At 41.5% G+C, this 27917-nt stretch overlaps 1 long non-coding RNA gene across 1 annotated transcript; it reads left to right on the top strand.

Moving 5' to 3' along the window:
- The first annotated feature begins 251 nt into the window (after positions 1 to 251).
- LOC138884322 (uncharacterized) lies at positions 252 to 27917 on the top strand. Its single transcript, XR_011404491.1, has 3 exons — positions 252 to 742; positions 27210 to 27273; positions 27400 to 27917. It is a non-coding gene; the product is annotated as an uncharacterized lncRNA (long non-coding RNA).

Here is a 27917-nt window from a genome sequence, read left to right as displayed (position 1 = left end):
AACGATTAGTTTTATTTTAATAGTTATTTTTTCTAAGTAGGATTAATTAGTAAATGGAGTAGTATTTTAGTCTTGTTCAAGGAGAAAGAATAAAATTTGTCTCAAACAAGCCATTCCTTTAGACCTAATTTTTGGACCCTTAGCCCACAAATCCAAGCCCAATACCCTTTTAACTCACCCAAAAAAGAAACCTAATCTTCCCTTTAAAAGGAAAGAAGCCAAAATCTGAAGGGGAAGAAATTCCAAAAATAGCTAAGGCAAGAGAAGCTGCGCGACAACAACCATTTCCGAGCAAAAATACAATGCCTTTGGTTTCTTCTTCTTCAAAAATCAGCCATACACACATTGAAAAACCAGCAGCCACCTCCTTTTCCAACACCCAGGTGACACAACGAGAGATAACCCTTCCTCTTCAGCCCTCAGGGATGCCGCCATCGTCGTTTTCTCCGGCGAGCTGGCTGGCCGGTAGCCATGCTTAGCCATTGACCACCTCTCTCTCTTCCCTCATCTCCTCTCTCATTTTTCTTACACAACCATTACTCCTTTTCTGTTTTCAATGAGCAACATTCAAACATACAAAACAAAAAGAGAAAATCGGTAGCCATCTTTCAAGGAGCTCAGCCGAAAAAATCCTCCATAAGTAATCGCCGATTTAAACCGCTCCTCCCATGTTCCCTCCTCATGCCATTGCGATTTTTTCTATAGGCGAAAATCTCAGTGAATCAGCCTTCAATCTACAAAGGTCATTTTTCTAACATATTTCATCTTTTTATTCTGGATATTTTGAATAGTATATTTTTGTATACCCAGTTGGGAAATGCTTGGATATTTGTGTTTTCTTGTTTGTCTTTCAATTTAGTTTCGTTGCTATTTGGTTTAATTATGGTATGATTTTGTGAGTCTTAACGAAATGTGGATTCTGTTGTGTTGTTCTCTGAATGGGTTATGTGGGTCTGCTATAGAATTCAAGAATTAATACGTAATATGATTGTTGATTGATATAAAAAGGATCATAAATTTTTCCATTAATTAATTAATTAGGATGGCACTTTGAAATGATTCGGAGTTACCCTCCTTTTGATGGGTGTATCATTGTTGCTAATAGTCTAAATTTCATTTGCAAGTAACTCCAAGGAATGGAAAATATTCTTTCATGTAGCTTAAGTGCGACAGAGCTGAGCATTGAATCAAAGTTTTGGGTTCAGTTCTGAGTTTCTGTGATCTTGCATAGCTTAGTTAAAGACCAAATCTCGTAATCAATAATCTCAAAGTAGTTTTAGGAAATAATATGAACATCGTAGTTTGCTTTAGGCGCGTAAATAAATAATCGTGACTATGGGTACGGTTCCCGTGGCATGGTCGCGATACGTAAATCTCAATTCGGGTGTGCATTTCATGTGACCCTACCATAATTTTGAATAATAATAATAAAAATAAACATGTTGTAAATCGGGGGTGCATTTCATGTGACGCAGTTTGCAATGTGTACCAAAACGACAAGTGTACGACAATCGTGACATGTTCCAGAAAATAATTCTATAAACATTAAAAGCGGTTAGAAAGTTAAAAATACACGTAGGTTTAAAATGTGTAATTAATCAAATAAATAGGCCAATTATTAATAGTTAAGCGAACATGCTAAACCCCCGAAACCCGGGAATGTCTAACACCTTCTCCCGGATTAACAAAATTCCTTACCCGAATTTCTGTGTTTCGCGGACTGTAAAACAATGTCAATCTTTCCTCGATTCGAGATTTAAAACCGGTGACTTGGGACACCATAAATTATCCCAAGTGGCGACTCTGATTTCTAAATAAAATAATCCCATTTCGATTGTCACTTTAATTGAAAAAACTCCCTTATACCCCTTCCGGGGGTAGAAAATTGAGGAGTGATAGATTTCATCCCCGAGTCTACGTCGATTAACTGAAGATGAAACTTTTAACATACAAAAATGCGAGTTATAACATCCTTCCCCCCTTAGAACATTCGTCCTTGAATGTTCAACTCCCCGAGATCTATATAACCTTTGGTAGGGTCGCCCTTGTAACAACACTACTACCAACTCTCCCTGTAGAAGCTTAATAATCCAATGCCACACAGGGCCACAATCATCAATAACGACACTGGCCTCACACGACCACCGATAATAACTAACACAAGAATTCTTACACGTACCTTGAGGTTATGACGTCTCAGTTGGATCCTTCCCTGGAGGAGGAAATAAGTAGGGATATCTAGGCTTCATGTCTTCCTCGACCTCCCAAGTCATTTCTTCCACATTGTTTTTCCTCCAAAGTACTTTCACGGAGGCTACCACTTTATTCCATAGCTTGCGGATTTATCGGTCTAGGATGACAATCGAAATTTCCACGTAAGACAAGTCCTCTATAATCTATACATCATCCGTGGGCACCACTCAGGTAGGATCGCCAATGCACTTCTGTAACATAGATACGTAAAAAACCAGATGGACAGACTCCAATTCCGAGGGCAATTCTAACTCATAAGCTACTTGGCCCACTTTCTGAATGATCCTATAAGGCCCAATATACTGTGGGCTAAGTTTACCTTTTTTGCCAAACCTCATCACACCCTTCATAGGTGACACTTTTAAGAATACCTAGTCATTAACCCCGAATCCTAAATCTCATCGCCGCGCATCAGAATATGACTTCTGATGACTCTGAGCTATCAACATTCGATCCCGAATAAGCTTTACTTTTTCTATGGCTTGCTGAACCAGGTATGGTCCATGTAACCCAAATTCTCCAACATCATTCCACCCTATAGGCGACCTACACTTCCGTTCGTAAAGAGCTTCGTATAGAGCCATCTGAATACTGGAATGGTAGCTATTATTTTATGCAAACTCAATAAGAGGCAAATGATCATCCCAGCTACCGTTGAAGTATATTACACAAGCTCGTAACGTATCCTCCAGTGTCTGAATAGTACGCTCAGCCTGTCCGTCTGTCTGGGGATGAAATGTTGTACTAAGACTTACTTGAGTCCTCAATCCTTTTTGGAAGGACCTCCAGAAGTTAGTTGTAAATTGAGCTCCTCTATCCGAGATAATAGATACCGGAACACCATGTAGTCGTACTATCTCTTTAATATAAAGCCTTGCATAATCCTCTGAGGAATATGTAGTTCTAACGGGCAAAAAATGGGCTGGATTTGTAATCCTATCAACAATCACCCATATCAAATCAAACTTACGCTGGGTACGAGGTAAGCCTACGATGAAATCCATATTGATTACTTCCCATTTCCAAGTCGGAATCTCCATAGCCTACAATAACCCACCGGGTTTATGATGCTCAATCTTAACCTGCTGATAGTTAGGACACTAAGAAACAAACTCCGCTATATCCTTTTTCATTCTGTCCCACCAATATACTTCCCTGATATCATGATTCATCTTTGTTGCTCATGTATAGATAGAATAACGAGAATAGTGAGTTTCTCCAATAACCTGCCGACGCAGCCCTGCAACATTAGGCACACATAATCACCCTCGATATGTGAGGACCCCATCTTCTGTAATTTCAAATAGTGTCTTCTCCTTCTAAGGGGTGGTATCCCTATAATGAACTTGTTTACCGTGAAAATGGTAATTTCAAATGGCACACATTAGGCCTTGAGCTTGTTGATCCGGAGCCTCGAGGTCGATTTCGGGGCTCGAACTTGAGCTATCGTGGGTGATCGGGGTAGGGCTAACAGATATAAAATAATAAATGAAGGCTCTTTATGGACTAATGTGTGCGGAGTGATAAGAAATGATTTTGACACCCAACTCTTCGGACTTCCCGCAGTGATGTCATGCTGACGATATCATACTTACGATGTAAGTCTCCGCGATAACTGGTACATCCCATGGACTTGTCTTTTCAGCGTTATTCAATGTGCTACCGATTCCCATTGTTCAAGGCGACCATATCTTCGTCGATCCAGTTTCCAATGGCGCATTGACTGTGTCTGTCAATACATCTTCTAAAGGCATTGATGGCATTGTAGGCCACACTATCATCCCCTATAAATGGGGCCTTTCCATGCTAACTTTTTATTCAAGTGTTTCTCAAAATCTTTTCATTCCTTTCTTCTCATTCTCATTATCCTTCTCTTATTGCTACCCGCCATGTCTGGGGTTTCTGACCTTAAGATCTTACGGTGGCGTTCTTACCAGTCGTGCCATGACCCTTTACCTAGGATTTGCTGTGTCACGCAGGATTACACTGTCTCATTGTTGTTGTTGTTGTTGTTGTTGTTGTTGTTATTGTTATGGCTATCACCACTGTCGTCATTAGACTGAGGTGACGAGATAAAAGGTGTCGGCCTGTTCCAACTTGGGGGAATATTTGGACTCTACACCGCTGCTCGGGAGAGTGTTCGGACTATACACCGCTGCTCACTCTCCTACCCTGGCCTAGTGCTGCACTTCATCCCTTAGGTCTTTTCCCAAAGGATAAAATGGCACACCGACCATTAAGCTCGCACGACATGATGTCCCGGAAGGTGGACCCAGAGCGGCCGTGCGAGTAAGGTTGAGGCCCGCCGAATCTTCAACTTTTGGCTTCGGCGGGCTATGTCTCTTTTTTCTGCCTCTTCTGCATCACCTTCATCTTCTTTGCCTTCCTGTTTTCCTCTTCTTCATCTTCGCCCTTTGGAGGTATTGCTCAGTGGGATCGAGCTGGGAACCTAGAGGAGGTGGCAGTCGAAGGTATCACCATCAAGGAAACATGCTCGATGGGGTGGAGCTCGGAGATGTGGATTCCGGAGATGAACCTTTGAGAGTAGATTATGTCCCAGGTTTTCACTACATGCATACCCTCCCGCTTCTTTGTTTCTATGTAAGGACCCCTCGTGGGCTTTTGTAATCATATGTAAGGACCCCTCGTTGGCTTTTGTAATTGAATGTTTCATGAATACTGTATACGGTGAAATCGGAGGGTCCAATTTCTCATTATCAAAGCACCTCAGAAGACCATCTCGAAGTCCCGGGGCTACAAGGCTACGATAGAGATTTCTCTCTTGAGGTTCGTCGACACTCGGTCTTGTGATAATGTCAACCACGGCCACGGCAGAAACTGGAGTTCTCAAGGCATGTGGCTAGGACTGACAGAGCCTAGAGAGCTACTCTAAGACCCGAGTCAGGGTGTCATCTAATGGTCACATCTCCATATCTTTGTAATTAATGCTTGTTGTACTATGAAGGAATTTCCCTCCTATATAAAGGGAATCCCTATCACTTTGTAATGGTTGGTCACTTCAGTTACTCCACATGAAAATATACAAGAACTCTCTGATTCACTCTCTCACATACTCTCTTGATATTATTGCTTTCATTTCTTATCTTCTTATTTGTTCATCATTTATTGCTTATCATTGGCCATAAAGAGATCTCTTTAATCGTCTCATAACTGTTAGCCCTACCCCGATTACCCTCAACAGCTCGTGGCCGAGCCCCGGGATCAACGTTGAAGTCCCAAGTGACTGGCCTATCGGTTTGGTTATAGCTCCCTCCTTAACTTTATTTCGTCTATAAATCTCATATACTTAGCATCATCCGCTTATCAAACTAGCATAAAAATAGATCACGTATTTTTAGAGTTCCATCAATAAATTTAATTGCTATTACTATTTTTATGGTAAACAGTTTGGCGCCCACCGTGGGGCTAAAAATAATACTGATTATTTTCTTGCTGGTTTTGGCACACAAGCAAGTTATCTTACATGCTTTTTCTTGTCCAAGATCTTCAATTTCAGGTCAATATGTCTAACTCAGTGAATGGAGGCGAAAACAACAATCTCGAGGACCACAGGGAGAACAGTGTGGATGTTCCGGGTGTTGGTGTGCTACCACAAAACCCTAGGAATTTGCCTGAACCAATCCCCGTGGACGCGGTCTCTCTCGACGCCCAACGCATCGATATAAGCTCGCATACCGACAGGAGTGTACGTAGGGGAGATCCACAAGAAGCTCAGAAAACCCCGATCAGGGAAGGTTGTGAGGTTAGCCTTCACGTTATTTTCGAAAAGTTACAGGCACAACAACTAACTATTGCTCAGCTACAGAATCACCAAAAAACTCCTAGCACGGTAGCGTCGGGGACAACTCCCCCAACTGAACAGGTACCGTAGAGATCAAGCAATAACGGGTCGATGACCGATCCTGCCATCATAAAAATGCTCGAGGACCTCACTATGAGGATCGAGTCAGGCGAGAAGATGATAAAAGCCAACGACAAAAAAGTTGAAAATTACAACTACAGGGTTGACCAAATTCCGGCGCACCCCCGGTCCTGAAAGGCGTGGATTCGAAGAAGTTCATACAAAGGTCGTTCCCTGAGGAAGCGGCCCCGAAACCCATTCTAAAGAAGTTCAGAATGCAGGAACTCCTAAAATACAATGGCACCTCAGATCCTAATAAGCACATTACTGCCTACACCTGTGCGGTAAAAGGCAACGACATAAAGGATGACAAAATCTAGTCCGTCTTGGTAAAAAGGTTCGGGAAAACACTCTCGAAGGGGGCCATGATGTGGTATCGCATAGTTCCTAACTCCATAGACTCATTCTCCATGCTTGAAGACTCCTTCATAAAGGCACATGCTGGTGCCATCAAAGTAGCAACGAGGAAATCCGATGTTTTCAAGATTAAGCAAAGGGAGAACGAGATGCTACGAGAATTTATATTTCGCTTTCAAATGGAACGGATGGAGCTACCGCCAGTGTCCGACGATTGTCAGTGCAGGCTTTCACTCAAGGTCTGAATGAATGAAGCTCGGTGGCTCCAAAACAATTGAAATAAAATTTGATCGAGTATCCAGCCGTGACCTGGTCGGACGTACACAACCGGCACTAGTCAAAAATCAGGGTCGAGGATAACCAGTTGGGAGCCCCATCGGGCTTAGTATACCCAAGCAAGCTCCTGGAAAAGGAGCCAAAACCAAACAAAGAAAGATATCAGCCATACGTCGAAGACAGAAGGAACGCCCCAAGGCGCAACCCACCGCACAATGCTCGAAGGATAGACCAAGGACTAGACCCTCGGGGGCTCTCCAGTAGAGCCAGATTCGATAGGAACGCAAGGCCAACGGGGGCACCTCATAATGCTGTATTCTGGGCCAGGCCCGGGCCTGGGCTTAGCGGGCCTAGGCTCTAGCTGTCCCGGGCTTCGTTGGCTCAACGGGTGAAACCAGCCCATGACGGGCCTAAGCCCATATGGTCCTGGGCTAAACGGGCCGGGCTCGTGGGCCTAACGGGCTTTTTTATTTCCGTGCTTATTTTTTTAATTTTTTTTGTTTAAGGCAATTTCTTGTAAACCATATCATGGCTATATAAAAATTATATATGTAGAAATCTAATTATTAAAGTGCTTGACGAAAAAGTAAAATAAAAAAATAATAGTAAAACTAAATTGCCATGCATAATAAATTAATAAGAAAGTACAACATGAAGCATAAATACGTCTAATAATTTTAAGACTCTTCCACAGTTCTTGCATTTTAATATTTGGCCTTCTTCATTTTCTTCAAGCACTTCATAGTAGTGCGAAACAAATAAGCGCACTCTTTCCGAACGAGGCATGATGTAACTTGAAAATTAAGATTGAGACTTGAAGTCTTGAAAATTGGAGATTGAGAGATTGAGAGAAATTTAGATTGAGAAATGAGTATTGAGTATTGAAATGAAGAAGAGGGAGGGGGTATGTACAGTGTTAGAGAAGGTTAGTTTTGTAAATTGGAAAAAAAAACCCGGCTATTTGTGCAATATGGCCGTTGGTGGTCATTAAGGGTGGGGCCCTCATTTTGAATTTTGAAAAATCTTGTTTTGTAGTATATATAGTATACTAGTATAGTATATTAGTATAGTATACTATATATAGAAATAATGCATTTTTGCATTGTCCACTCTTCATCTATCCAATGACTTGTAACAGTTAGATAATCACAATCATTACCACTTCTACCAATATCAGTAGTAATAGAAATTCGATTAGTTATATGAGTAAATAAATACCGCAAATATTGTTCATATTCATGTTTATATTTATAAATATCGCTCTTAACTGTTGCGCGAGGCCAACCTTTATAAGTAGGATTAAAAACTCTTCTAATATAATGCACCCAATTAGGATTAGAAGGAAAAGAATAGGGTAAGCACATAACGGTAACCATCTTTGCTAATTCTTCACGATCTCTATTTGGATCGTAATATAAAATACCTCCGGTCACAGTGTTAATTCCTGGTTGAACTAGATTTGAACCTGTACTAGGGTTAACATCAGAATCTACATGTGTTCCCTCTAGCTGCGCTTTCATTTGTAAATATCTAACTTTATCTCTAGGGTGTGTTTTTATGTGCCTAGTCAAACTACCCGTGCCGCTACGGTCTCCGATATATTTATGCGCCAGTAATTTCCCACATGTTTTACACTTAGCCTTATTTTGTTCTCTTACTTGAGTAAAACAATTCCAAACTAATGATGTTTCTAGGCGTTTAGGAGGTTGTCTATTAAAACTAGGGGTTTCTACAGGTGGGTCGGGCGGTACATCAGTTGGATTATTAACAGGACTAGTAGGTGTATCATCTAAATCCGGTTGGGTTTCATCTTCATCCTCATTTTCAAAGATAGTTTCATTAGGATAAAGAGCATTCATAGTTTCATCATCTAAATTTTTACCTGGTGCAATATTATGGCAAAATTGACTATCGGAAAATTGAAAATAGGGGTTATCACTATCAAGAATAATAGGAGCAGCAGGACGTCTACCAGGTCTGGGTCGGGGAGCCGGGGGAAGGGTAGTAGGTTGGCCACTACTTTCACCAGTTTTAGCTTTACCCTTACCACCAAAAATATTTTTCAAAGAAAATGCCATATTAATTATAATTATACTAAATAAAACTAACAAAACTATAATATTAAAACTTAAGAGTTGGAACGCGTTTACCGAATTGCCGAACAACTTCTTGAAAATTGAAAATCGTTGAAGACTTGAATACTTCAATTCACCAACTTCACAATTTTTCACGAAATTTCAACAATAAAATAAGCAATTATAGTAGAGAGATTGAGAGAGATTGATGAATTGGTGAGTAAAAATGAAAGAATGAGGGGGTATTTATAGTTGAGAATTGGGAAAAAGTGTAATTATATAAAGTTTGGGGGCCAAATGACTATTTTTGAAAGTTCCAAACGGTCAAAATTGCAGCCCAACGGCTACTTTTTTAATTTTTGACCGTTGCTATTTTTTTTTTAAAAAAAAAATTAAAAAAAAATAGCCGTTAGGCCCGTTAAGACCGGTCCCGGGCTTAGCGGTCCCGGGCTCGTGGGCTATTTTATCATACCCGGCCCGCCCCGGGCTTTTTGCACCATTAAGGACCGGCCCACCAGGCCCGGCCCGCCAGACCCGTTTAGCCCGTTAGGACCGCGGGCCCGGTCCAGTCCCGGTCCCAGCCCGGCCCACCATACAGCACTAGCACCTCACTTGTCAGAATACAACTTCAACATTGATGTATCGTACATCGTGTTCGCCATTAGTAAGATCAGAGATGCCAGATGGCCCAGGCCTGTATAATCGGATCCTTCACAAAGGAATCATAACTTAGTGTGCGAGTTTCACAACACGCATGGCCACAGGACCGGAGATTTCCACCAACTCTTAGAAGAGGTAGCTCGACTACTTAACAAAGGTCATCTCCGAGAATTCCTTAGTGACCGAGCCAAAAATCAGTTCCGGGAAATAGAGGCAGCCAGGAAGAGCAAAGCAAATGAGCTACAACATGTCATCCACATGATCTTGGGAGGCGTCGATGCCCCACAGGAACCTATAATGAGAAGGACAAAAATATCCATCACCAGAGAAAAGCGGACCCGGGGATATATTCCTGAGGACGCCCTCACTTTCAGCGAAGAGGACACCGAGACCTTGTCTCAGCCTCACAACGACACACTGGTAATCTCTTTCCTTGTAAATTCTTTTCAAATAAAATGTGTACTCGTGGATCTAGGTAGCTCGACCAACATTATCAGGTTGAGGGTGATAGAGTAGCTCGGACTGCTTGACCAAATTGTGCCCACCACTTGAGTCCTCAGCGGATTCAATATGGCAAGTGAAACAACAAAAGGAGAAATCACACTCCCAGTCACCATGGCCGGCACGACCCAAAATGCCAAATTCCATGTCATCGAGGAAGACATGAGGTATAACGCCTCGTTCGGACGACCGTAGATACACTGCATGAGAGCAATACCATCCACTCTCCACCAAATGATTAAATTCCCAACAAATAACGGAATTAAAATTGTCTACGGGGAACAACATGCGGCAAGGGAAATGTTCGCGGTGCACGATGTGGCACCGGCGCCCGCACCTCCGCTCGTAAAAGAGCTAAAGGGTAATCAAGCCACACCCTTGATCAAACCCGATTAAACGAAATAAAGGACCATACCACGTCCTCATCTCGAGTAATTGGAACATATCGATCCGCAAAACATCATCGGCGCGTCTCGCACTAAGGTACAACCATCTCCCTTTTCATTTTGTATTCTAGACTAACCCTTATGCAGGCGCCTGATCGAAGCATTCAGAACGTTAACCCAGCTCAAAGACCTTGAGGTTTTAAAGCATCTATTTAGCACTCTTTTCCTTCGACTGGGTTTTGGTCCCGAAAAGGGTTTTACCGACAAGTTTTTTAACGAGGCAGTATCTACATGCTTCCTAAGGGAGATTCAACGAGTGTCTGAGGCTTCATTTGCAATCAACCTCGAGCGCTGAGGGGCATCCCCCCCGAAGGTCATCCGCTCGAAAAAGCCAAGAGTCGCCGAATCGGGCCCCTATAGGAAAATGATGTATTGGGCCAAGCGATTGAATGAACCGTGTCCGTATAGCCGGGCCCCCGACGGTGAAAACGTGTACAATTGTACCAAAAAATTGAAGAATATTTGTTATCAAAGCATCTCACGCTCCAAAAGAGGCTCAACACCTTAGCAAAAACAACTCCTCCGCCGAAAATGTCCCGAACACTCAGGGACAGGCATCAACGATTAAACACCTAAACGACCTCCAGGTCAGGACTCCAAAATTGTAAGCCCTTAGATAAGGCAATGCGGAAATCGCTAAACATCTTCAATGCCAAAAGTACCTCGAATACTCAGGGACTAGCATCAAAATCTCAAAAGAGAAACACACGGCCTCAGGGTCGGGATCTCCAAATCATAAGCCCTCGACGAGGCAATGCAAAGTTTGCAAAAAATGGCTCCCGAGTCAAGAAACTCTCGACGACTTGGGGACTGCCGTCAAGCGCTACCTCCATCGACTTATCAAAACTCGAGGCCATAAGAACCCGAGTGGGGATACTCGATCTCGTAAGACCTACATAAGGCAGTAATCATATTTGTAAGACCTCAACGACATGTAAAACTGTAAGACCTCAACGGCATGTAAAACTGTAAGACCTCAAAGACATGTAAAACTTTAAGACATCAACGACATGTAAAACTGTAAGACCTCAATGGCATGTAAAACTTGTAAGACTTCACTAAAGGCATAGGCTCGATCCCAAGGTTTTGGCTATATATCAAACTTGTAAGACCCCTAAAAAGGTATACCCTCGATATAGATGCTGAAACTACTTCACTCGGGACTCAAAGGCTCCGACCAAATACAAGTGACTTTGGTCACACAGCTATACCAACCAAACTAATGCGACTCGGGGACGCCCGACCGTCGCACACATGCCTTTAAATTACTCCGAATCTACTTCGAAAAGAACCGGTGAACAGGCTACCCTCAACGTATACAAAAGAGCTTCGACCATGTCAGCTCCAAATCACAGGCTTCGAGCCACTCAGCCTCCGAGCCAAACCTCCCGAGGTGCTCGAACATCGCCGCAAGTTACTCGAAATCGAGGTTCTTCCTGAACCGACGACGAGTCATGCAAAAATTACTTCAAAAGTCCTTAACAAGAGGAAAATAAAGCCTACATAAATGGTTGCATCGACCAAGCACGTAAGAGCCATTGTCGCCAGCCTAATAAACCTCAGGGCCATACACATAAAAAGGTCGCATCGACCTAAAGTGTAAGAGCCACTGTCGCCAGCTTGAAACCTGAAAACTTGAGAGTCAAAATGAGCTTGAGTTGTAACCTGATTCGGAGACCGGAATCAAAACAGTTAACTAAATATGCCTAAGAGCAAGGCGTAAGAGCCATTGTCGCCAGCCCTCATTAAAAGGTCGCATCGACCAAAAGTGTAATAGCTATTGTCGCTAGCCCTCATTAAAAGGTCGCATCGACCAAAAGCGTAAGAGCCATTGTAGTAATGGTCGGGCATCCCCAAGTCGCGTTAGTTCGACTAGTACAGCCGTGTGATCGGAGTCACTTGTATTTGGTCGGAGCCTTTGAGTCCCGAGGGAAGTAGTTTCGGCATCTATATCGAGGGTATGCCTTTTTAAGGGTCTTACAAGTTCGATATATAGCCTAAACCTTGGGATTAGGTCTATGCCTTTAGTGAGGTCTTACAAGTTTTACATGCCGTTGAGGTCTTACAGTTTTACATGCCATTGAGGTCTTACAGTTTTACATGCCATTGAGGTCTTACAGTTTTACATGTCGTTGAGGTCTTACAGTTTTACATGCCATTGAGGTCTTACAGATATGATTGCTGCCTTATGTAGGTCTTACGAGACCGAGTCTGCCCACTCGGGGTCTTATGGCCTCGGGTTTTGATAAGTCGATGGAGGTGGCACTTGACGGTAGTCCCCAAGTCATCGAGATTTTCTTGACTCGGGAACTATTTTTTTCAAACTTTGCATTGCCTCGTCGAGGGCATACGATTTTGGAGATCCCAACCCCGAGGCGGTGCGTTTCTCTTTTGAAATTTTGATGCCAGTCCCCGAGTATTCGAGGTACTTTGGCATTGGAGATGTTTAGCAATTTCCGCATTGCCTTATCTAAGGGCTTACGATTTTGGAGTCCCGACCTGGAGGTCATTTAGGTGTTTTATCGTTGACGCCTGTCCCCGAGTGTTCGGGATGTTTTCGGCGAAGGAGTTGTTTTTGCGAAGGTGCTGAGCCTCTTTTGGAGCATGAGATGCTTTGATAACAAATATTCTTCAATTTTTTGGTACAAGTGTACACATTTTCGCCGTCGGGGGCCCGGCTATACGGACATGATTCGTTCGACCGCTTAGCCTGGTACATCATTTTCCTATAGGGGCTCGATTCAGTGTCTCTTGACTTTTCCGAGCGGATGACCTTCGGGGGGGGGGATGCCCCTCAGTGCTCGAGGTTGATTGCAAAAGAAGCCTTGGACAATCGTTGAATCTCCCTTAGGCAGCATGCATATGTTGCCTCGTTAAAAATCTTCCCGGTAAAACCCTTTTCAGGATCAAAACTCGGTCGAAGGAAAAGAGTGCAATGGATGCTTTAAAACCTCAAGGTCTTTGAGCTGGGTTAACGTTCTGACTGCTTCGATTGGGCACGTGCATAAGGGTTAGCCCGAAATACGAAATGAAAAGGGAGATGGTTGTACCTTAGTGTGAGACGCGCCGACGATGTTTTGAGGATCGATATGTTCCAATCACTCGAGATGAGGATGCGGTACGGTCCTTTATTTCATTTAATCGGGCTTGATCGAGGGTGTGGCTTGATTACCCTTTGGATCTTTTATGAGCGGAGGTGCTGGCGCCGGTGCCACGTCGTGCACCGCGAACATTTCCCTTGCCGCATGTTGTTCCCCGTAGACGGTTTTAATTCTTTCCTTTGTTGGGAATTTCATCATTTGGTGGAAAGTGGATGGTATAGCTCTTATGCAGTGTATCTATGGCCGTCTGAACAAGGCGTTATACCTCATGTCTCCCTCGATGACATGGAATTTGGCATTTTGGGTCATGTCGACCATGGTGACTGGGAGTGTGATTTCTCCTTTTGTTGTTTCACTTGTCATGTTGAATCCGTTGAGGACTTGAGTGGCGGGCATGATTTGGTCAAGCGGTCTGAGCTGCTCTATCACCCTCAACCTGATAATGTTGGCTGAGCTACCTGGATCCACGAGTACACATTTTATTTGAAAAGAATTTACAAGGAAATAGATTACCAGTGCGTCATTGTGAGGCTGAGACAAGGTCTCGGTGTCCTCTTCGCTGAAAGTGAGGGTGTCCTAAGGAATATATCCCCGGGTCCACTTTTCTCTAGTGATGGATATTTTTGTCCTTCTCATTATGGGTTCCTGCAGGGCATCGACGCCTCCCAAGATCATGTGGATGACATATTGTGGCTCATTTGCTTCATTTTTCTTGGCTTCCTCTCTTTCCCGGAACTGATTTTTGGCTCGGTCGCTAAGGAATTCTCGGAGATGACCTTTGTCAAGTAGTCGAGCTACCTCTTCTCGGAGTTGGTGGCAATCCTTGGTCCTGTGGCCATGCGTGTTGTGAAACTCGCACACTAAGTTGTAATTCCATTGTGAAGGATCCGATTGTACAGGTCTGGGCCATCTGGAATCTCTGATCTTACCGATGGCAAACACGATATCCGATACATCGACATTGAAGTTGTATTCTAACAAGTAAGGTGCCCCCATTGGCCCTGCGTTCCTATCGAATCTGGATCTGTTGTAGAGTCCCCGAGGGTCCTATCCTTGGTCTTTCCTTCGATCATTGCGCGGTAGGTTGCGCCTCGGGGCGTTCCTCCTATCTTCGACGTATGGCTGATATCCTTCTTTTTTTGGTTTTGGCTCCTTTTCCAGGAGCCTGCTTGGGTATACTAAGCCCAAGGGGGCTCCCAACTGGTCATCCTCGGCCTTGATTTTCAACTGGTACCGGTTGTGGACGTCCGACCAGGTCACAACTGGATACTCGATCAAATTCTATTTCAAATGTTTTGAAGCCACCGAGCTTCGTTCATTCAGACCCTGAGTGAAAGCCTGCACTGCCCAGTCATCGGAGACTGGTGGTAGCTCTATCCATTCCATTTGAAAGCGAGATACGAATTCTCGCAACATCTCGTTCTCCATTTGCTTTATCTTGAAAACGTCAGATTTCCTTGTTGCTACTTTGATGGCACCAACATGTGCCTTTATGAAGGAGTATGCTAGCATGGCAAATGAGTCTATGGAGTTAGGAGCTAAGTTGTGATACCACATCATGGCCCCCTTCGAGAGTGTTTTCCCGAACTTTTTTAACAAGACGGACTCGATTTCGTAGTCCTTTATGTCGTTGCCTTTTACCACACAGGTGTAGGCAGTAACTTGCTCATTGGGACCTAAGGTCCCTTTGTATTTTGGGAGTTTCGGCATTCTGAACTTCTTTGGAATGGGTTTCGGGGCCGCTTCCTCAGGGAACGACCTTTGTGTGAACTTCTTCGAATCCACGCCTTTTAGGACCGTGGGTGCGCCCGTAATTTGGTCTACCCTGGAGTTGTAAGTTTTGACCTTTTTGTCATTGGCTTCTATCATCTTCTAGCCCGACTCGATCTTTCTAGTGAGGTCCTCGAGCATTTTTACGATTGCAGGATCGGTCATCGACCCGTTATTGCTTGATCTCTCCGGTACCTATTCAAGTGGGGGAGCTGTCCCCGATGCTACCGTGCTAGGAGTGTTTTGGTGACTTTGCAGCTGAGCAATAACTAGATGTTGTACCTGCAACATTTGAAAAATAACGTGAAGGCTAACCTCACGTCCTTCCCTGGTCGGGGTTTTCTGAGCTTCTTGTGGATCTCCCCGACGTACGCTCCTGTCGGTATGCAAACTTATATCGATGCATTGGGCGTCGCGAGAGACCGCGTCCATGGGGATTGGTTCAGACAAATTCCCAGGGTTTTGTGGTAGCACACCAACACCTGGAACATCCACACCATTCTCCTCGTGGTCCTCGAGATTGTTGTTTTCGCCTCCATTCATTGAGTGAGACATATTGACCTAAAATCGAAGATCTTGGACAAGAAAAATAGTGAAAGATAACTTGCGTTGTCTGACGAAACCAACAAGAAAATAATCACTATTATTTTTAGCCCCACGGTGGGCGCCAAACTTTTTACCGTGAAAATAGTAATAACAATTAAATTTATTGATGGGACTCTAAAAATATGTGATCTATTTTTATGCTAGTTTGTTAAGCGGTAGATGCTAAGTATATGAGATTTAGAGACGAAATAAAGTCAAGGAGGGAGCTACAATCAAACTGATAGGTCGATTATTCAGGGCCTTGAGCTTGCCGATCCGGAGCCTTGAGGTCGATTCCGAGACTCGGACTTGAGCTATCGTGGGTGATCGGGGTAGGGCTAACAGATATGAAATAATCAATGAAGGCTCTTTATGGCCAATGATAAGCAATAAATGATGAACAAATAAGAAGATAAGAAATGAAAGCAATAATATCAAGAGAGTATGTGGGATAGCAAAGAGAGTGTTTTTCTATATTTCTTTATGGAGCAGCAAGAGCAACAGAAGTAACCAACCCTAACAAAGTGATAGGGATCCCCTTTATATAGGAGGAAAATCTCATCATAGTACAACAAGCATTAATTACAAAGATATGGAGATGTGACCACCAGATGACACCCTGACTCGGGACTTAGAGCAGCTCTCTAGGCTCTGTTAGTCCTAGCCACGTGCCTTGGGAACTCCCTGTTTCCGCCGTGGCCATGGTTGACATTATCACAAGACCGAGTGTCGACGAACCTCGAGAGAGAAATCTCGATCGTAGCCTTGTAGCCCTGGGATTTCGAGACGGTCTTCCGAGGTGCTTTGATAATGAGAAATTAGACCCTCCAATTTCATTGTATACAGAACTAACACAGGATCCTCGTACTAGCATTCCTTTACTTCAGTTACTAAAGAGGATGTTGCAGTATCCTGAATAGTAACTCCAATATCACCTGAGTCTAGTAACCGAACTTCAAGACTAGCTAGCTGATGAACCTCATGGGTTGTTCCCCTCTTTTCTGGCTGTAAATACGACATGCTACCCATAGATCTATGGCTGAGGGCGTTGGCTACTACGTTTGCCTTCCCTGGATGGTATAAAATATCAACGTCATTGTCACGACCCAATTTCCCCTATGTTGGGTTTTGTGATAGCACCGAGTCTTAAGGACTAGGTAAGCCTAACATTTACGAAAGAACAACAATAATAAACAACATCTTAAACTTCTTTTGGAATGAATCCTTTATACAATGAACCTATTCCCAAAACCCGATAGTACAAGTCATAAGCTCTACAGAGTTAACTACCACTTCTAAATGTAACTGTTCAGAAAAGAGTGAAAATAGTTGAATACAAGTAGGAAGATGACTCCGAAGCCTACAAACGCGACAATAGGTTTACCTTGAGTCTCCTCAGCAATGTTCTGCACAGCTTCTAACGATCGATACCTGGATCTGCATAACAAAAATGTGTAGAAGACTAGCATGAGCACACCATAACGGTGCCCAGTAAGTATTAAGACTAACCTCGGTGGAGTAGTGACGAGGAACAGTCAAGATACCTACCGGTCCAATAAACTGTACAATTATAAGCATAGGAACAACGAAACATGATGTATATATAAAGACTACACGAAATGACTTAATAAGAGAAGAAAACAGAAAGTAACAGCGGAAATACCAAAATAATGACATAGAAGAGCGAGCGAAATCACAACCCCAAAACCTAAATCACAAATACAGTAAAGGTAAGCAATAACTCAGAACCTACGACAGTGTTCACATCAAGTCTTAGCCAATAGACTCCATGAAATACCGAACTTCGGATAACTTACAGCTCACGGGTCCCAATACTTGAACCCTAACACTTGGCATCATGTGCCTCCATCACAACTCATGGGCATGCTGATTACTCACTTACTAACTAGAGCTACTCTCACATATATGACAAGTAGATGAGGGTGTACATCTATACTCAGCAATATCAGGAGTACTTCATATCCAATGGGAGTGTTCAACTACGTATATACTTGTGCAAGTGCTTTAACATAGTTCCTACCAGCTAATAAGCATAAGGAAAAGAATGGAACGACACGCAAGATGTTTTCTCACAACTTCCACGAGATAAAACTCACATAGGTAAGCATACCACAACACAATATCAAACAACAAGAATGCCCCCAGGCCATCACAAATCATCACATATCAATCCCTGACATAGCCCACCTTGTCTCGCCACGTGTGCAAATAATAACATAATAAATGCCCGCCTTGTTTCGCCATACGTGCATCATAATGTTCCCACCTTGTCTCGCCACATGCGCAACCCACATATAAGCATATATATATATATACATACATATATATATATATATACATATCCCGCCTTGTCACGTAGCATGTGCAATATATCAATAGTAGCGATAGCATGGCAGAAACCTCGTGCAACCCCATAACAATAACCACACGACAGAAACCTCGTGCACCACCACAACAAGTACCACAACAACAATGACAATATATACAAGAACATGACAAGTAAATCAACTCGAGAACTTTCAATCACAAGGAGACAGTAAAACTAGCTCACAAGCAATAACCACAATAGAGAATACTAAGCGTAATAGAACAATTCAACAAGGGAAAAAATAATGTGAAGCAACGATCCAACGATATGTAGTTCAATAACAAGGAAGCTAATACGAATCAAATACTTCCAACTAAGGAAATGCCAACTAAATATAGGATACCTAAACTTCTTTTAAGTTTGGGAAAATTACGAAGGATACACAACAATTTCAATTAAGGATGAGCAGCAGAAAGATAATCATAGCCTCAATTAAGACTAAACAATTATATGAGAGATAATAATGGTTTCCAATAAAGACAAGTAGTTATGAAAGATAGCATGACAATAGAAGAGGTAAAAATCTTCAAATAAGCAAAATAAGAGTCAAATAGGCAATAAGAATGAATCATAATGCAATTAATTCCAATTAAAGCATGTAGAGGTGAAACTAGAAAATGGAAGCTCAATCATATCAAGAACAACTTCATACTCAGTGAATACAAGGACCTGAACTCTAAAAGGCCAACTTTCCCCAAATAAGTCTTAACACGCACTCATCACCTCGCGTATACGGACTACAATCAACATAGAAGACTCAAATCCTAAGGGGAAGTCCCCACACGAGGTTAGGCAAGATACTTACCTCAATCCAGCAATACAATACTCAATTTAGCTTTTCCTTTACCAATTCATCAACGCTCGGCTCAATCTAGCCAAAAACGACTTGAATACATCAAACAATGCTAGAGAAAATAATTTCAATTAACAAAACTATGATTCTTATACAATTTGCAAAAAGTCAACAAAAGTCAACTCACTGAGCTCGTACCTCGGAACCCGACAAAATTTACAAAAACCGAATACCCATTCCGCTACGAGTTCACCCATATAAAAATTATCAAATTCTGATACCATTTGGTCCTTCAAATCATTATTTTACATTTTTGAAAGACTTTACAAATTTTTCCCAAATTGCATCCCAAATCAAGAATCAAATGATGAATTCAATGCTAGATTCATGTATTTTAGACAAATCCAAGTTAGATTCACTTACCCCGATTAATTTCTTGAAAAACCTTCGAAAACTCACCAAGATCCAAGCTCTCTAGGTCAAAATATGAAATAAAACCCCAAATCTCATATTTATAATTCACCTTCCGGATTCCCTCACCGATGACTGCGGAAAATCACCGCTGACCACGGTAAATCCACCACTGTAGTCGAAAATGTTGACTGCAGTGACAGGCTTCAGTATATTATCCATAACTTTCCCTACAGATGTCCAAATCATAATTTCTTTACCTTTTTTGAAACTAGACACAAAGGGCTACAACTTTCGTTTTTGAATCATCTAAAAAGTCCTTGTAGATCAAAAGATATAGGCTTCCGAAGTCGGACTAGTGAACCTGCAGATCTTCATCATCGCAGACCGTGGAAAAACTTTCGCCTCAGCGTTAAGACCATCGCCCCAGCGGAAATTCCTTCACCCCCAGCGAAGATTTAAGCATCAAAACCATTCCCTAACTTTCGATATGTCCGGACTCGCTCAAAACTCACCCGAAACACACCTGAGGCTGTAGATATGTAATTTTTGACCCTCCCCAAGATTTTGCACATTTTAGCGTAAATATTTAATTTAGGTTTAATATTGCTATTTTAAATAATTTTGACTCTTTTACTTTATTTTTATAACAAAAATAAAAATTACAAAAAAAAAATAAAATCTTTAGTTTAAAGTCAATTAGTATATTTATATTTATAGTATATAACATTTGAAAATACAAAATTAGTTTCACTTTTAGTGTTTAATTTTATATTAGTTTATTTTAATTAAGAGTGATTTTTACACTTTACAGATACATTGTATTATTTGATCTTCTTAGCCTAAATTTAAACCCAAGAGATAGCCCGAAACATTAAACTCATATCCATTTTCCATTTGACCTAACCTAATTCCTACTCCCTATAAGACCTAGACCTAGCTAAAACAAATATACCTACAACCTAGAAAAACTTCCAAAAAAGATCAGCCGCAATTCTGAAGTGACGATTTTTGGACTTAAATCCCAAAAAACTTCTGCCATCTAAACCTTGAATTCCTCCCTTAGCTAAGAAGCAGTAGATTTTTGAATTCCAAAAAAAAAAACGCACACACTCACGCAAAGGAGATCAAGACAAAAGGAGAAAACGGCAGCCTAAGGTTGGTTTTGGTTTTTGATCATTTTACGTCTCTTCATCTCCAATCTGATGGAGAAATGAATCGAGACCTAAAAAGCAGCGCCGATTCAAAACGGAAATGAAAACCTTGTCTATGATCTCACGAACTGGAAGAGATTTGCAGAGATATAATGATGGTTGTCGTCAAGTTGTTGGGATTGTCGTTTACCTGAGCTAGAGAATTTGTGATCTTAAAATCGAGTGAACAGTAGCTTCTGATTTGGGTTTCGAGCTTTCCGGTGTCGATTCGAGGTTCCAGTTTATTAATTTCGGTGTTTCAGTCTAAGGATTGTTGCTTTATTTAGCCCAATTGATTTGCAATTTTCAGCTTTGTTCATCAATAAAAGGTCCATTTCTCAATTTTCATTCTCATTTCATTATGTTATGATAGCTTGGTGCGCGTGTTGGTTGATTTGTGATTCTACGTTGTTTGAGTAGCATGTCTTAGTTTTCATTTAAATTGTATTAATTAGTTTTATTTCGATTGGGATGTATGTAGTCTTGGTTCTTGAATAAATGCTTTTAATTAGGTAGATGGAAAATTGGAGTTGTTTTTTTCTTGGCAAGGAATAAGAATGGGCCATAAGGTGGGTCTTGAACCATAAGGAATCTAGCCAAGTAATAAATCATGTTAGCTAGCCTATTTGCCCCCCAATAATATCTTGTTCATAAATTTGGCCTTATAACAATCTCGAAGCTTAGGGAAATAATTAAATGCACTAGTTTCTTTAGGCGCGATTAATGATAATCATCGTAACTATGGGTACGGTTCCCGTGACATGGTTACGATACGTAATTCCCAAATTCGGGTGCACATTTCATGTGATCCGACCACAATTTGAAGCAGTAATAAAATTAAACATGTTGTAGATCGTGGGTACGGTTCCGTGACGAGATTCACAATGTGTACCAAACAAACGAGTGCGCGACATCTCGACTTGTTCAAACAAATTCCATAAATAAATAAAAGTGGTTATAGAGTTAAAATGCACAATAGGTTGTAAATATGTAATAAATCAGGTAATTATGCCAACTAACAATAGTTGAGCGACCGTGCTAAAACCACGTAACTCGAGAATGCCTAACACCTTCTTTCGGGTTAACATAATTCTTTACCCGGATTTCTGTGTTTCACAGACTGTAAAACAGTGTAAAACTTCCTCGATTCGGGATTTTAAACCGGTGACTTGGGACATCATAACAAATATTCCAAGTGATGACTCTGAATTTTAATAAATAATCCCATTTCGGTTATTGTCACTTTAATTGAAAAAACTCCCCTATACCCTCTCGGATGGAAAAAGGAGGTATGACAGCTCTAGCGACTCTGCTGGGGATAAGAACCCAGAATCTCTGGTTCAAGCTTCGAGCTTAGAATAATTGTTATACTTGGCTTTCATTTATTATATGATTTTTACGTGTTTGAGCCTAATGTGTTAATTGCTGCTTTTTACCGCTTTGATATTCTGTGAACTGTATATAAACTATTACGAAACCCTTCTTCTCTATGAGTTTTCTAAATCTTCTGGGAAGTGCATGCTGGCGTGACTTCTTTTCTGTTAGTATCATATCCTTAATTTAGAACGAGGTTCGGACAAGTTGCAAAGCCGGATGATCTTTTAGTTACGAGTACGCTGCCCTCCCCCCTCCCCCCGGCTCGAGTTGTCCGCTCGGGTAAGACAGGTCTAGAACAATACGCCTAGGTTTTTAAACCTAGAATAACATAGACTCATGCCGGATCCGTTATAGGTACATTTGTTTGTATCACGTGCATTTGACTTTGGGGACTCAACACAAGGGTTGGGTTCGTCTAGGACATGTGCATCCAAATTAAAAGACCATCTTGATGCATCTTACGTGCTACTTGCGTATCTGTTTGTTTCGCCTTGCATGTTGACTGGCTGATAGATTAGGGAAAGAAAATAAAATCAAAAAAAAGAAAAGAAGAAAGAATAAAAAGAAAAGAGAGTGAGAGGTAGGTATTTGAATTATCCTGAAACTCTGCTGAAATTTTGAAGAAAAAAAAGAAGAGGAGAGGTCATTTCAAAATAAATCATATCTTCCTGTTGCGTCAAAACTGCCGAACTACGCGGGTTTGATTCTCACCGAATGTGAGATACGTAGGCAAACCTCATCGGTTCCGGTCCCCAAATTTTAAAAATTCAAAAATATTTTCCTTTACTTCCTTCTTTAGAAAGTCTTTCTTTTAGACCCCAATTTTGTTTAAAAAAAATACAAAAATATTTTCTCTTAATTTCTTCTTAAAATCCAAAAATATTTTCATTCTTCTTTCAAAAATTGAAAAGAAAATTCAAGATCCAAAAAATATTTTCTTTTTCTTTAGAAGCATTTCTTTCATAAATTCAAAATAAAATTCCAAAAATCCAAAAAAATATTTCCTTTCTTCTTTAGAAGCTTTTCTTTCGAAATTTCCAAAAAAGAAGAAGTTGAAATTCAAAAGGAAAAAATATTTTCTTTCTTCTTTAAAAGTCTTTCTTTTCAATTTTTTTTTTTAAAAAACAAATCGAAATCCAAAAATATTTTGTTTCTTCTTAGGCCTTTCTTTCGAAAAAGTTCAAAATCCAAAAAAAAAGAGTTAGTTTATTTACTTTATTCCAAATCTTCCCGAACTACGCAAGATCTGATTCATGTTCCCACATGATACATAGGAAACCCACATCAGGTTCGATCAAATGATTTTTTAAAACAAAGAAAGAAAGAAAAGAAAGTAAAAAAAAAGAGAGTGGAAGAATGATAATAATAAGGACCGACTGAGTCCATTCTAACATGTTTTTGTTTTGAATTGTGAAGAAAGTTGAGGTGGTTGGTTTGTGATAAGATGGCAACACAAGATCCAAAGAAAAAATGTCATTGACAAATGACATCGAAACTATTACAAATGCTCAAGAGACTCAGGGTCAGAGGGTTCAACAAGAATCTACAATGGTTGAGGAAAATAGAATACTGAAACAGCAAATGACCGAAATGTGTCAAGCATGGGCCCATGACCAAGGAAAGCCTTGTCATGAGTAACAATTTGCTACCCAGCAAGAACAGTACCACTCTCCTGAGTACCACGCGTACCGATTTGATCTTCCGGCAAAGATTGAGAAGCTTGCCCAAAAGATGGCACAATAAGAAATGACCCAAAAAGTGAAAAGATTAGAACAACAGTTGAAAAACATGCAGGGGTTGACAGGTCAGAAGAGTATTGCCTTCAAGGATCTACGTATGTTCCTCGATGTTCGTTTGCCACTTGGTTTCAAGATCCTCAAATTTGAAAAGTATGATGGACATGGAAACCCAATAGCCCACCTGAAAAGGTATTGCAATAAGCTAAGAGGTGCAGGAAGAAATGAAGAATTGCTAATAAATTATTTTGGGGAAAAGCCTTACGGGAGTAGCCTCTGAATGGTTTATGGATTAAGACACATCTCGCTGGTATGTCAAGGATGACATGGCACGGGCTTTTGTCAAACAGTTCTGATACAACATTGACATTGCCCCAGACCGCAATTCCCTTTCAAACCTGAAGAAGAAACCAAGTGAAAGTTTCAGGGAATATGCCATTAAATGGAGAGAGCACAACTAGAGTTAAGCCACCCATGGATGACCATAAGCTAATCACTGTCTTCCTTCAGGCGCAAGAGCCAAATTACTTTCAAAACATGATATCCGCAGTTGGCAAATCCTTCTCGAAAGCAATCAAAATGGGAGAAATGGTAGAGAATGGCCTTAAGACATGTAGAATTATAAGTCACATAGCTCTCAAAGCTGCAACTCAGGTTGTCCAAATTGAATCTGGTGACACGAATGAGATGGATGAAGAAATTTGATGACATCAGGGTCGACAAGAGGTCCTAAGAGAACATCTTGAAGGTATGACCAGCCTTGTCTGTTTTTTGATGATTCCCCTGAGCATTACTATCCACCTCAAAACCCACAATACCCTGTTGCTCCACCTCAGTATGTTGTCCAGCCATCAAAACACCCTAGAAGGCAAGCACCAGCATCGCAAAATCTCCACCAGCATCCACAAAATTTTCAAGTGCCCTATAACCTACATCCAAGCCAGGGGTATAATGGGGAACAAAGGTTGAAAGATAATTTTACGCCAATAGGAGAGTCCTATGCAAGCTTATTTGAGAAGTTAAAGCATCATGATATGATTGCACCCATTCCTCCAAATCATGTGTGTGATGACCCGGCCGGTCATCTTAAGAATTTATGCCCCAATCCCCTATTAACTGCTTTCCCCATGTTTATTTCTGCTATTTTGAATTGTCAGGATGTTTGGTTTTGAGTTTCGGAGAGTTTTGGGACACTTAGTCCCTATATGAGAGCTTAAGTGTTGGAAAATTGATAGTAGTTGGAACAGTGTAAAGATGACCTCAAAATGGAATTCTGATGGTTCCGTTAGCTCCGTTGGGTGATTTCGGGCTTAGGGGCGTGATCGGATGGTGTTTTGGAGGTCCGTAGCTAATTTAGGCTTGAAATGCCGAAAGGTCTAATTTTGAAGTTTTCAGTTCGATAGTGAGATTTTGATACGAGGGTTGGAATGGAATTTCGGAAGTTGGAGTAGCTCCGTAGTGTTGAATGTGACGTGTGTGCAAAATTTCAGGTCATTCGGACGAGGTTTGATAGACTTTTTTATCGAAAGCGTATTTTTAGAGTTTTGGAATTTTTAGGCTTGAATTCGTGGTTGATTCGTCGTTTCGATGTTGTTTTAGGTGTTTCAAGGATTGGTATAAGTTTGGACAGTGGTATTAGACTTGTTTGTGCTTTTGGTTGAGGTCCCAGGGGCCTCGGGATGATTTCGGATGGTTGACGGAAGGATTTGGAAGTGGTTTGAAGCAACTGAAGTTGCTGATATCTGTCATAACCGCACCTGCGGTTGGGTCCCGCATAAGTGGATTTGAAGATGCTGATATCTGGCATTTTCCATTACAGAAGTGGAAATGGAGAGGAACAGCAGGAACCGCAGAAGCAGTAGAATTTCCGCAGGAGCGGTACCGCATCTACGAATGGGGAGTCGTAGGTGCGAAATCAGGCTAAGTTAGTGATTGTCGCAGATGTGACCATTGGTCCGCAAAAGCGGGACCGCATCCGCAGAAGCGGATTAACTGGGCAAAAACATATAAATACTTGCCTTCGCGAAATTTAACCATTTTTCACCTCTTTTCAAACGGGAAGAAGCTTGGGAAGCATTTTTCAATAGGGATTTTCAGAGGAGTTCACTGGGGTAATGTCTTTGGTCCTTAAACTCGTTATTGGAATGATTTTTATCAATTTAAGCATGAAAAATTAAGGAAAATTGGTGGTACATTGGGGGTTAGGACTTAACTAATTAGAGACCTTTGAGTGATGATTTGAGGGACCATTTGTGGTTCGATTTTGGTACTTATGGTATGACTGAACTAGTGAGACTGTGAGGATTCTGGAAATGTAAATTTTACCCGATTCTAAGATGTGGTTAGCTTAGAATTTCTTTGTAGAATCAGTTACTTGAAGTGTTATTTACATTATGCAATTGAATTGGATAGATTTGGGTCATTTGGAGTCGAGTACTCGTGGCAATAGCGTGGTTTCAGATTGATTTGAGCTGGTTCGAGGTAAGTGGCTTGCCTAACCTTGTGTGGGGGATTTTCCCCTTAGGATTTGGTATTACTGTTAATTGAAATGCATTGTACGTGAGGTGACGAGTGCGTACTTATGCAATTGTTGAAAATCTGGTTTTCATGAAGTAATTACTAGTATGTTTCTTTTCATGTTTATATTACCTGCATTTAAAGCCCGTTATTAGCTTAGGAAAGCATGTCTAAGTGTTTTAATTAGCTTATTTGCTCAAACTGCTTTTCCTAAATTCCGTGAAACATGCTAGGCTAGAATTACTTGTTTGCCTTGATATGAAATTGATATTTCTGAATATTTTCCTGTTGCTGCTGTGTAATTACATTTGGGACTATGGATGTGGGATTCTGGTAGCTTTCCCTTGTCTATTTATTTGGGAATACGGATGTGGGATTCCGGTAGATCCCCCTGCACAGTTATACGGAACTACGGGACTACACCCGGTAGATTCCCCCAGTACTGGGTATTTACATTTGGGACTAGGGAATGGGATTCCAGTAGATCCCCGCGCACTATGAGTTGGACTACGGGACGGGATCCTAGGAGATCCATTGGATATGTATAATTGGGACTACATGACAGTATCCTAGGAGATCCCCAATTGTTATTTTGGTGTTGAGCCTTATTTCTTTCTATGTTTACCTTGCCTCTGTAATAGTTGTTGTTGCCCTTTTATATCTTGTGTTACTTTTACTATTGTACTTATTTATACTGATCTGTTCTACACTGTCGAACTTTATATTTTATTTAACCTCAGTAGGGTCCTGACCTTTCTCGTCACTACCCGACCGAGGTCAAGCTTGGCACTTACTAAGTACTGCTGTGGTGTACTCATGCCTTTCTGTGCATGTTTTTCATGTGCAGATCCAGGTACTTTGAATTAGTCTTATCACCATCGAGGCGAGGTGACTGTTCAAAAGACTTCGAGGTATGTCTGCCGCGTCCGCTGATAACTAGGGATTTTAACGCATTTTATACTCCTTCTTGCTTATGCTTTGATTAGAAACTCATACAAAATAGTCCCAAAAGGCTCACAAGTTGTGCTTGATTGAAGGTGTAATCAACAAAGTGAAAAGATGTCAACGATCAGCTTATAAGGAGTAAAACTTGCACAAGTACCAAGACAAGACAAGGCTCAGGCAAAGCAAGGCCAGTGCGGCCGCACTACATTCTGTGCGGTTCGCACTGTGAGATTCAGAGAGCATGACTTTCAAGGAACAAAGACAATGCGGCCGCACTAGGATTTGTGCGGTCCGCAGAACCCAAGATCTGAGAGGTGCCAGTTTCAAGGATTCAAGTCAATGCGGTCCGCATTCCATTTTTGTGCGGACCGCACTAGAAGCCTCCACGACCGCAGTCCATTCTCTGCGGTCTGCAGTGCCTGAGTTCAGAGAGTCAGATCTTCAGATTCAGAGCCCTAGTGTGGCCGCACACTATTTTGTGCGGTCCACACTAACCCCGCAGGGGCATTTTTGTCCAGAATTTTCAGCTTAGTATAAATAACTTCTTTTCCCATTTTTAGGGTATCAGATATTGTAATTAAGCAGCTGCACTCGTGGGTTCGAGATTCTT

This window comes from Nicotiana sylvestris, chromosome 12 (assembly GCF_000393655.2).
Source record: "Nicotiana sylvestris chromosome 12, ASM39365v2, whole genome shotgun sequence".
NCBI classification, from domain to species: domain Eukaryota; kingdom Viridiplantae; phylum Streptophyta; class Magnoliopsida; order Solanales; family Solanaceae; genus Nicotiana; species Nicotiana sylvestris.
The sequence above is the reverse complement of the archived record's forward strand: the minus strand, read 5'-3'. Positions and strand labels throughout refer to the sequence as shown.